The sequence below is a fragment of the Empidonax traillii genome, unplaced genomic scaffold (assembly GCF_003031625.1).
Source record: "Empidonax traillii isolate 1590-97213 ecotype Southwest subspecies unplaced genomic scaffold, ASM303162v1 scaffold2034:size41634, whole genome shotgun sequence".
Lineage (NCBI taxonomy): Eukaryota > Metazoa > Chordata > Aves > Passeriformes > Tyrannidae > Empidonax > Empidonax traillii.
This window is the reverse complement of record NW_020957227.1, coordinates 1-9651: the sequence shown is the minus strand read 5'-3', so window position 1 is coordinate 9651 and position 9651 is coordinate 1. Positions and strand designations below refer to the sequence as shown.

General features: G+C 55.3%; 1 long non-coding RNA gene across 1 annotated transcript; it reads left to right on the top strand.

Annotated features, from left to right (window-relative positions):
- The first annotated feature begins 307 nt into the window (after window positions 1-307).
- Window positions 308-8877, top strand: LOC114071473. The gene is made up of 3 exons (XR_003574042.1): window positions 308-391; window positions 2124-2126; window positions 8775-8877. It is a non-coding gene; the product is annotated as an uncharacterized LOC114071473 (long non-coding RNA).
- Window positions 8878-9651: the final 774 nt, after the last annotated feature.

The window sequence follows — 9651 nt, the reverse complement described above, 5'->3', positions numbered from 1 at the left end:
CTGGAGCGTTCCAGGGCGGGCAGCTGATGGTTGGGGAGCTCCCCCGGTGCTGTGGAGCCTTTAATTCTCCACAAAGTGCCGTCTGGGGGCAGCACATTCCAAACAAAAGCTGGGAATTGCACTGAGGTCCTTGAGCAGGTCCCTGGAGCCCCCCTGCTCCCTGTGTCCCTCAGGTGGTGGCCACGAGGTGGGAGAGGGTCAGTAGTTGGAGAATTCCAAACCAGTCACTGTAGTTTTCGGTGCACTTGAATATTAAAGTCCAAATTCACATGAGTAACTTCCTCTCTCAATCTGCTTTCGCTCGCCAGGTCCTGGAGAAATATCCCAACACACCCATGAGCCATAAAGAGATCCTTCAGGTTATCCAGAAAGAAGGGCTTAAGGAAATCAGGTGAGTGGAGTACCTGGAGCAGTGAAAGCCATTGCTTCCAGCTCAGTGTGGTTTGCTGTTAACCCCCATCTCCTCGGGATTTTGGGGACTGAAATGGTGCAGATTTGGTGTCTGGGTCCCGTTTGCAAACGAGCCCTCAGGTCAGCAGTGCTTTTCCCCAGGGGAGCTGGAGGAGGGTCATTCCTGATTCCCAGGAGCGCAGGACTCCAGGCTGCAGCTCTTTTATAGGATAACCCATCCCAAGTTTGCCTCAGTTATGTCTTCCTGCTGCGCTTTGCCACTCAGACCCAGCAATCCACCTGCTTTGCAGGAAGCACTCAAGGGCCCAGCGCAGGAGTTGTGCTGTGAGAGCAGGACCCTCTCCTCCAGCACCTTTGGGAAATGTGGGATTTATCCAACACTGAGGTGCTCATTTCCCTCTAGGGGAGGTGACAGAAGGGAGGTTTGGTTCCTGCCCTGGGGCAGCTCAAAGTCTTGTGCTCAATCCTGTTGCTCCAGCGCAGGCACTCCAGGGGCTGGGAATGCACTGCCCTGTCCTGGTGGCAGAGCACAGGGCCAGCAAACAGCCAGGCACAGGGACTCAGGACCCTCCTTAGCCCTGCAGGGTGTTCTCTTGGGGCACAGCCTCAAGCAGGAGCTCGAGTGGCACCTGAAGGATCCAGTCTCTGGCTGCTCAGGCCGCATTTGGGCCCAAACAGCAAAAAACAAGGGCAGAGCAGAAGTGCAGCAGTGCCTGTAACCCTTCTCAGCCCCACATCCTCCCCTTAGAGCTGTTCTGGGGGTTGAGCCTGAGCTGGTGGAGTTGTTTCCCCTCTCTAAGGGAGCTGGTGCTGAGCACCAGGACAGCACAGGCTCCTCAGCAGCCTCAGTCCCAGAGGGGTTTGTGGGAACAGTGAGGGGGAAACTCAGCTTCAGCTCCTCCCCTTGGCCACACTCGGATGCTGGGTGGTGATTTAATACCCTCAGGTATTAAATTGGTGTAATAAAGCTTTATTTAGGTTAAAACCTAAAAGATTGTCCCTTTTATAGCAAATACGTTGCAGTGAGGGCCAGTGCTTGTGGCTGGGCTGGGGTTCTGGTGAGTCATAGCCCATGACAAGATGGGCTTGACACAAATCAACATTCCTTAAAGGAAAACTGTTAGAGAAGGAGGAGAAGCTGTCAGGGGAGCAGGGGGGCTCTCCAGGTTGTGGAGGTTCTGGCAGGGCCTCTGGCAGCAGGTGATAGCAGTGCCCTGCCCTGGCTCCTCAGCTGGGTGCAAGGTGTGTGAGTCAGGTGTTTTTAGAGGTTTTGGAGTTGTTTCTCAGTGCAATTTGCTTTTAATAAACCAAATTGCAGTTTTCTTGACAGCAAAGTACTTCCACAAAGCACCTGGTCCTTAAACTCTGCCAGCTCTGACTGCAGGGGGTGTTTGTTGGGTTTTACTCACCATCTATGGCCTCAAATCCTCAGCTGCGTCAAACTCCTTAAAATCACCGATTTCTAGGGAGAAAACAATTGCAGAAGTGCCAGGTGACCTTCCCACAGACGTGCTGGGGTGAGGCAGAGGGAATGGGAGCCCAGGTGGTGTCATTGTCCCGTTTGTGGTGCAGCCAGTCCATCTGCCCTCAGTGATCCCCGGGATGTGCTTGGGCAGCAGCTGCTCCTGGAGAAGCTCGAGGGAATGGGGGGGGAGAGTTTAGAGGACTCAGGGCGCTGGTACTGGTGTAGAGGGTTTGGAATTGCAGGGAAGAAGGTGACACTGGAGTGTGATAAAAGCCAACAGCAACTGGGGGAACACTGCACAGCACCATCCTGGGAGCCCCTGGCCAAACACGGGGACTGGTTTTGCCCAAATACTGATCAAGAAGGAAATCCATCTAAACACCAAGCCCATCTCTGCAGTGACAACAGACCTGGTGCTCTGGCCAGCTCTACTGCAAATATTCATGGAATTCCTAACATAAAACAGACTCTTAAACCACTTTTTTGGGGGAAAAAAAGGCACAGAAGCCTAATTTCCCATTTCACTGCTGTGTTTGGGCCAGAGAGAGAATCAGAGAATCCCAGGCTGGTTTTGGGTTGGGAGGGACCTTAAAGCTCATCCCATCCCACCCCCTGCCCTGGGCAGGGACACCTCCCACCAGCCCAGGGTGCTCCAAGCCCCGTCCAACCTTTCCTTGGACACTCCCAGGGATCCAGGGGCAGCCACAGCTTCTCTGGGAAGGCTGTCCCAGTGCTGACTGGAGCCAGACCCCACCCCGTGGAGGTTCCCAGTGCTCTACTGAGAGGCCTTGGATGCCAAGGAATATCTGAGGGGATAATTTCTTCACCATAAGGGCGAAGAAAGGAGGGCAGGTTGTGGGGCCTCCACTTCTGGGGCTCTTTAGGGCTGGACTGGACAAAAAAGCCCTGAGATATGCGATGCAGTTGCTCCTGGAGGTTGCACTGGGGGGTCTCCAGAGGTTCCTGCCCGTCTGGATGACCCCAAATGCTGGGGCAGGGTGGCCTTTGGGCCTCAGGGACGTGGTGTTGTCTGAGGGCTCTGTGATGTGTTTAAGGAAATCTCTCTGGAAAGTCTCTGGTGTAAAGTACAGGTCGGAGCTATTTTTGGATAAATGCCTGTCAGGTGGAATCCCAGGGACGGTTCCAGGTTAATGTTTAACGGGGTCACTGGGTGTGTGGGTGTCACCTCTGGGCACTCCTGACCGTCCTCCTGTTGGGGGTTTTCTGCTCTGAGCCAGGCAGGGGCTTCTACCAGGGCATTTCCTCAAGTGAGGAAAAGCTGGAGGTGGCATTTCTACCCCTTGAACACTCTCCTGGCACCCCCAGCTCCAGGCCAGGGTGGGTTTTGGTTCTGGATCATGAACCTGTGGGTGTAGTTGGTGTCTGTGCTCCACGGGGAGCTGGGTTTGTTCCCTGTAGAGCACACAGGGAGTGTGGGCAGGACACTGGGGGGGATTCTGTCCCTCTGCCCCACTCAGCCCCCTCCAGCCCTGGGGAACAGCAGCACAAGGACGTGGAGCTGCTGGAGACAGTCCAGAGGAGGCCCCGGAGATGCTGCCAGGGCTGGAGCCCCTCTGCTCTGGAGCCAGGCTGGGACAGCTGGGGGGGCTCACCTGGAGAAGGGAAGGATCCAGGGAGAGCTCAGAGCCCCTTCCAGAGCCTGAAGGGGCTCCAGGAGAGCTGGAGAGGGGCTGGGGACAAGGAGCATTGATGAGCACTGCAGGAGTCCGAGGGCTTGGCTCTCTCCTGGCAAACCCTGGAGCTGAGGCCTCAGGAACCCTCAGTTCAGGGTTTCTCTTCAGTACGAGCTGGCTCGTGGTTCTGTGGCACAAACACAGAGGGGGAACCCCAAAACCGCTGGGACTCTAACTCTGTGCCCCAAAAGCCTTAGGGGAAGGGGCTTCCCTTTCACTACTCCTCCTTAACAATCAGGAGCTGCTGATTCCTGCACGGTCCCTGCAGGGTGTGAACAGCCCTGAGCGGGACCTGGGGACACTGAAAGGTGGAGCTGCTGCAGTGCTGGGAACCTGGAGGTGCTGCTTCCACCCTGAACCCCGTCTGAGACAGCCAGGGGGTCCTGCAAGGGGGTTGTTCTTATCCGGGGCTCGGCACTTCGGAGCCCCTGCTGATCCTGCCGTTGTCATTACAGACCGTTAATTAAAGGCATAAATTAGCCCAGCTTCAGTGTGTTCCTGAGAGCTTTACAGTGTCCTCCAGGCATTTAAGGTTTAGTTCTGGTGTATGGTGGGGGGGTGGGGGAATGTTGTGTGAATTAATGATGAGTCCATTGTTTTGCTCAAGTTTTTTAAAGGGGTTCTTTCTCTCCTTTTTTTGGGTTGCTCTCCACCTCCAGAAGGTAAGACCTGCTGCTGCTTGCCCCAGAGCTGCTCCTCCTAATACCACCTGCCAGCCCTAATCCAGAGCCCTGCTTTAGCCCCCCCTTAGCCCCTGCTGGTAGCCCTGGCTGTGCCTGCTGGCCCTGCCTGCCCTCCCTGCATGCCCCTGGCATCATCCCTGCTCCTGGGGCACAGCCTGGATGGTGCCCGGCTCCTCGCTGTGCCTGGCCCTGCTGGTTTGGGGTGAGGGGGTGCTGGGTCTGCATGTGGGGGGTGTGCACCTTGTCTGGGGCCGCTCATGGGGGCGCTGCTTGTGGGGGGAAAAGCCAAATTTAAAGCAAGTTAAAATTTGGGGAACGAGCTGCTCTCCTAACCCTGCCCATGTCTGGTGGGGGTGGCTGTTGGCTCTGCCTCTGCCCTGGCACTTCCACGCTCCTGGAACCAGGGAGCCCTAAACCACCACGTTTTAATACCCTACTGAACAGAAAGCTGTCATGTGAGTGTCTGGTTCATGTGGAAAGTGGGGAAGAAGGGGAAATGCTGCCCCCTTAGCAAAGCCCTGCTCCCTGGGGGAGCTTTGTCCAGCCCTTGGGGCAGAGATGGGGGGGAGTGACTCTCACTGCTGGATCACTTGGTATGGTTTCACCAGTTAGGGATTGCAGTGCAGGAAGGGATGATGCTCCAGGGGGATGGCAGTGTGGAAGGGATGATGCTCCAGGGGGATGGCAGCATGGAAAGGATGCTCCAGGGGATTGCAGCGTGGAAGGGATGATGCTCCAGGGGATTGCAGCGTGGAAAGGATGCTCCAGGGGATTGCAGTGTGGAAGGGATGATGCTCCAGGGGGATGGCAGCATGGAAAGGATGCTCCAGGGGGATTGCAGTGCAGGAAGGGATGCTCCAGTGGGATTGCAGTGTGAAAAGGATGTTCCACCCCCTCCTCCCCTTCCACAGGCAGCTGCAGAGTCCTCACCATAACCTTCACTTACCGCTCAACCCCCCTTTTTCCTGCTCAGCCTGAAGAAGCTTTTGATTTAGTGTGGGGTTTGAAGTGTCCTGTTTGAAATGCTGACCTAAATTTGGGATATCTGGGAAGGGAGACGTGGTATGTGTGTGTGTTGGGCTGAAATGCTGGGAAGCTTGGAGAAATCCTCAGCGGGGGAGAGCTCGGAACATCCATTTCTTGTGCTGCGGCCCGGCCCCACAGCTGCCTCTGCCCACAAGAACCATCATTACCCTGGTTTGGCCCTTCCAGCAGTCAAAATAAAGTCAGGAATGTGCCTGCCCTGCCAGCACAGGGACAGTCACTTGCTGGGGATCACCTTGGGATCGGTTCTCCACCTCGTTAGTGGCAGAGTGTGCACGTGGAAAATGGTAATATTCAGAATTGAATTAATATTTGCAAGTTCCCAAACGCCTTGCTCAGCCAGTAATGTAAGAAACGCAATTTGTGCGTCAGTCGTGGGTTTATAAATTCCTCAGGTCTGTTAAATTGGTTATTTTTGGCTGGCATTAGAAGGGAATCATTACTAACCCCTTATTTCAGTGACTGGCAGCACCAGGTTGCTCCAAGCCCCGTCCAGCCTGGCCTGGGACACTCCCAGGGATCCAGGGGCAGCCACAGCTTCTCTGCCCAACCTGTGCCAGGGCCTGCCCACCCTCCCAGCCAGGAATTCCTTCCCAATATCCCACCTAACCCTGCCCTCTGGCAGTGGGAAGCCACCCCCACCTCGTCCCAAGTGCTCTCCAGCTCTCCTGGAGCCTCTCTAAGCCCTGGAAGGGGCTCTGAAGTTTTCCTGGAGCTTTCTCTTCTCCAGGCTGAGCCATTTTTGGTTCCAGCTTAGCCATTGGGTTGATTCCAACTTCAACCATTTTGCCTCTGCCAGAGGAGGCTCTGAGGGGTGGGTTTGTGTCTCCCTGGTTTTTCCCAAGCTCCAGTACCCTGGGAGCAGGGATAAAGCTTCAGTTCTGGGGAGGTGAAGTGGCTGACAGCTCCCAGCAGACAGCAAGGAGGGAGTTTCCCAGTTGTGGGCTTTGCCGAGCTTTTCTTTGGGAAAGGAAAAGCCAGGAGGTTTCAGTGTGTGCTGGGAATGCCATGGAAACCAAGTGAGCCTGGTAAAGGCCGTCAGAGCCCCCTCTGAGTCTCCCAAACTCTGGCAGAGGGATGTTTTGGGCTTTAATTTTAACACGAGCTCGTTTTGGTGCCCAAATCCAGCTGGATTTATCAGCCTGTCCTGATCCTAGCCCTCAATCCCAGGATTGTCTAGCTGAGGTGGGAACCAGTGTGAACAACAGGACACCTTCCTGGATTTTCCCAGATTTGTCAGTGGGCTGGCCCTGGCACTGGATGATTGCTGAAGGTGATCATCCTCCTCATCACCACAGCCCTTAGCACAGGTTTGCTGTCCCCCAGCATGCAATTCCCAGCTGGAATAAAGCTGGGATAATGCCCTGCTGTGGGTGCAGCGATGAAAGTGCAGCTGCAGAGGCTTTTTGTCCCAGCAGCACATGCATTTGGGAGCAAACTGCCAGGGCTGGGTGTGATTTGGTGGTTTTTTTTTTTTTCAGTTTGTATGTCTAATTTGGAGGTTCCAGTGTCCAGTTTGGAGGTTCCTGTGCCACTGGGAGATCCAGATCAGTTCGGGTGGGAGCTGCTGGTGGTCCTGCAGCAGCTGCCTGGAGGGGCTGGTCAGGCTGGTTGGAGCTGGGAGCCACCATCCTGCACCCAGAGCAGGGCTGGGAGTGAGGGACAGTCCTGGAAACAGGATGGTTCCCACGGGGACTGAGTGCTCAGAAAGGCAGAAAGGGTGTGAAATGGCCACGGATCTTCTGCCCAAATCCAGCCCATTTTTTTTTTCAAAGTTAAGTGGGATCTGTCGACTAGTTTTAGCTTTAAAAAATTCAATGATAACTTGTGTGACAGGCCCGAGTAGTGTTTGATTTGTGCCAGGGACGGGGCACATAACCTTGAGAAAAGAGTGAATTAAAAATAAGGAGAAGCTGTTTAAACAGGGAATGAGTTCAGGAGGAGCAGCGGAGAGGCCAGATGAGTAAAGCTTTTGTAAAGATGGGTCCTGCCAAGGCATCATTCCCTCGGGGAGCTTCCAGAGCACAGCTCTGCCCAGACTGCTGTGGAATGCTTGGCTCGGCACTGAGGGCTCTGCTCTGGTGCAGCTTTTAAAAGGATGTGCTTGGTGAGAGGTGCAGGTCAGGCCTGGGGCAGAGCTCTCCTGCCACCCTGAGGCTTCCTGGGAATGGGAGGGATTCAGAGTGATCCCTGCTCTTCTACAGGCTGGGAGTGCTTGGGAAAAAGGCATAAAAATCACCCAGATGATCCCAGAATGGTTTGGGTTGGAAGGGACATTAAAGCTCATCCCATCCCAGCCCCTGCCATGGGCAGGGACACCTCCCACTATCCCAGTTGCTCTAGCCTGGCCTGGGACACTCCCAGGGATCCAGGGGCAGCCACAGCTTCCCTGGGCAACCTGTGCCAGGGCCTGCCCACCCTCCCAGGGAAGAAGGATTTCTGTCCTTCCCCAAAGCAATAAATGCAGTGTAACAGGATTTTACTGCAGAGCTCAGCTGTGCTTTGCTGGTTCTCACCACTGGGATCGTGGATCCAGCCTGTCCTGATCCCACAGAGAACGGTGCCTTGCTCCGTGTTCCCTTTGCTGCTCCTGAAGCACCAATTCCTGCCCAAATCCTTGGAGGGCTGTGCTCATCCCACCTGCATTTCCCTCTCCTCCCAGGGCTCCTTTCACCCCGTCTGGGGGGATTTTTGAAATGTTCTGGGTTTACTGCAGGCACAGCAGTGTCTCCTGCTCAGGGAGCTCTCTCCTTCAGTCACAAGTTCAGGCTTTAATCAGTTTGGTGGTCCTGGTTCCTGAAGGATTCCCTGTTTCTGGGCAGGGGCCCTGCTCTATCCTGGTGTGCTTTGGGAGCAAGGGCAGCTGGCTGGGGGAGGCTGTGATCCCCCTGTCCCTGCAGTGGGAACACAGGCCACCCCTGTGCCTCCTGGGTTTGCTCCTACCTGCAGCAGGGTGGGGTTAAAAAAACCAAACAAAAAACCCCCCACCAGTGAAAAGACGGATCTTGTGTCTCCACTGTCCTGCTGGGATCAGAGATCCCTGCTCTCTTCAGGGGAAATTGCGTCATTTGTTTCCATTCTTTATCCCACAACCCTCATTTTTGTGAGACGGGGGGTTCCTTTTCGGGGAAAAAAGCCCCCCAACACAACACAGAATCCCTGTGCTCGCCCCAAACCTGCCACACGAGATGCGGGGAGCACCCAGAGCCTGAAAGCTCCGGGACTGGGGTCGATGTTTGGTAAAAAAAAAAAAAAGTCTTGGAGAGCCTGAAGGTGGGGGCTTTTTTGTTTGCTTTTGGACGCGTGGAGCGGCGTCCCTGTCGCTTGTTGTGGCAGCTCCCGCTCCTGTTCCCCTTGGGAGCGCAGGCTGGGTCTGGGAACGTGTGTGAGGGTGGGGTGAGGGGCCCCCCAGCAGGAAGGGGAGCCCCCCAAAGCCCCCTGGCCCCAGGAGGCCATGAAGGTGGTGCTGTGTTGCAGCGGGACGTCCCCCCTGGCCTGCCTGAATGCCATGTTACACACCAACTCCCGCGGCGAGGAGGGGATCTTCTACAAGGTGCCGGGACGCATGGGAGTCTACACCCTGAAGGTGAGTGTCTGCCTGGGGACTGTCTCCTTGGAACTACATTGGATTGGGATCTCAGAGTCATTGAGGCTGGAAAAGCCCTCCCAGCCCGTGGATCCCCCCCCCGTGTCCCATCCCCACCCTGTCCCCCAGCCCAGAGCTCTGAGTGCCTGCCTGGGACACCTCCAGGGCTGGGCACTCCAAACCTCCCTGGGCAGCCCCTGCCAGGGCCTGACCACCCTTTCCAGGGACAAATTCTTCCTGATGTCCAAATAATCCAGCGTAATCCTGAAGAGGGGACTGTTCCTCACTGGCAGGGGTTGGAGTGTGGACGTTCCCTGCGGCTGCAGACACCGAGGCTGCTCCTGAGCTCCTGGGTGTGAGGGCACAGCTGGAGGTGCTCCTTGTTAGCCCACTGCCCCAAAAATGAATGAGTAATTAAAATGCCAATGGGACTTTGGCCCTAAAAGGGTAACTTCATCTTCACTGCTCTCGGCTTGTGTGTAGAAATAAAAAAAAAAAATCACCTTATCCTCGGTCTGTTGGTAAGACAGAGGGGAAAAATAGGGAATGTTTTGATTGGCATCTTTAAAAATAATCTGCGTTTTAAACACTAGAAGGAAGCCTCACACCATTCCTGGTTTGGTGGGAATCGTCTCTGCAGGCTGTGCCCAGCCCTGCTCAGTGTGGGGGGTCCCCACGGGCTCATTTCCTCTTTGACACAGAGGGATGGAACCAGAGAGCCATTAACACTGACAGCCCTTGTCACCTTAATTGGCCTCAGGTGTGGAA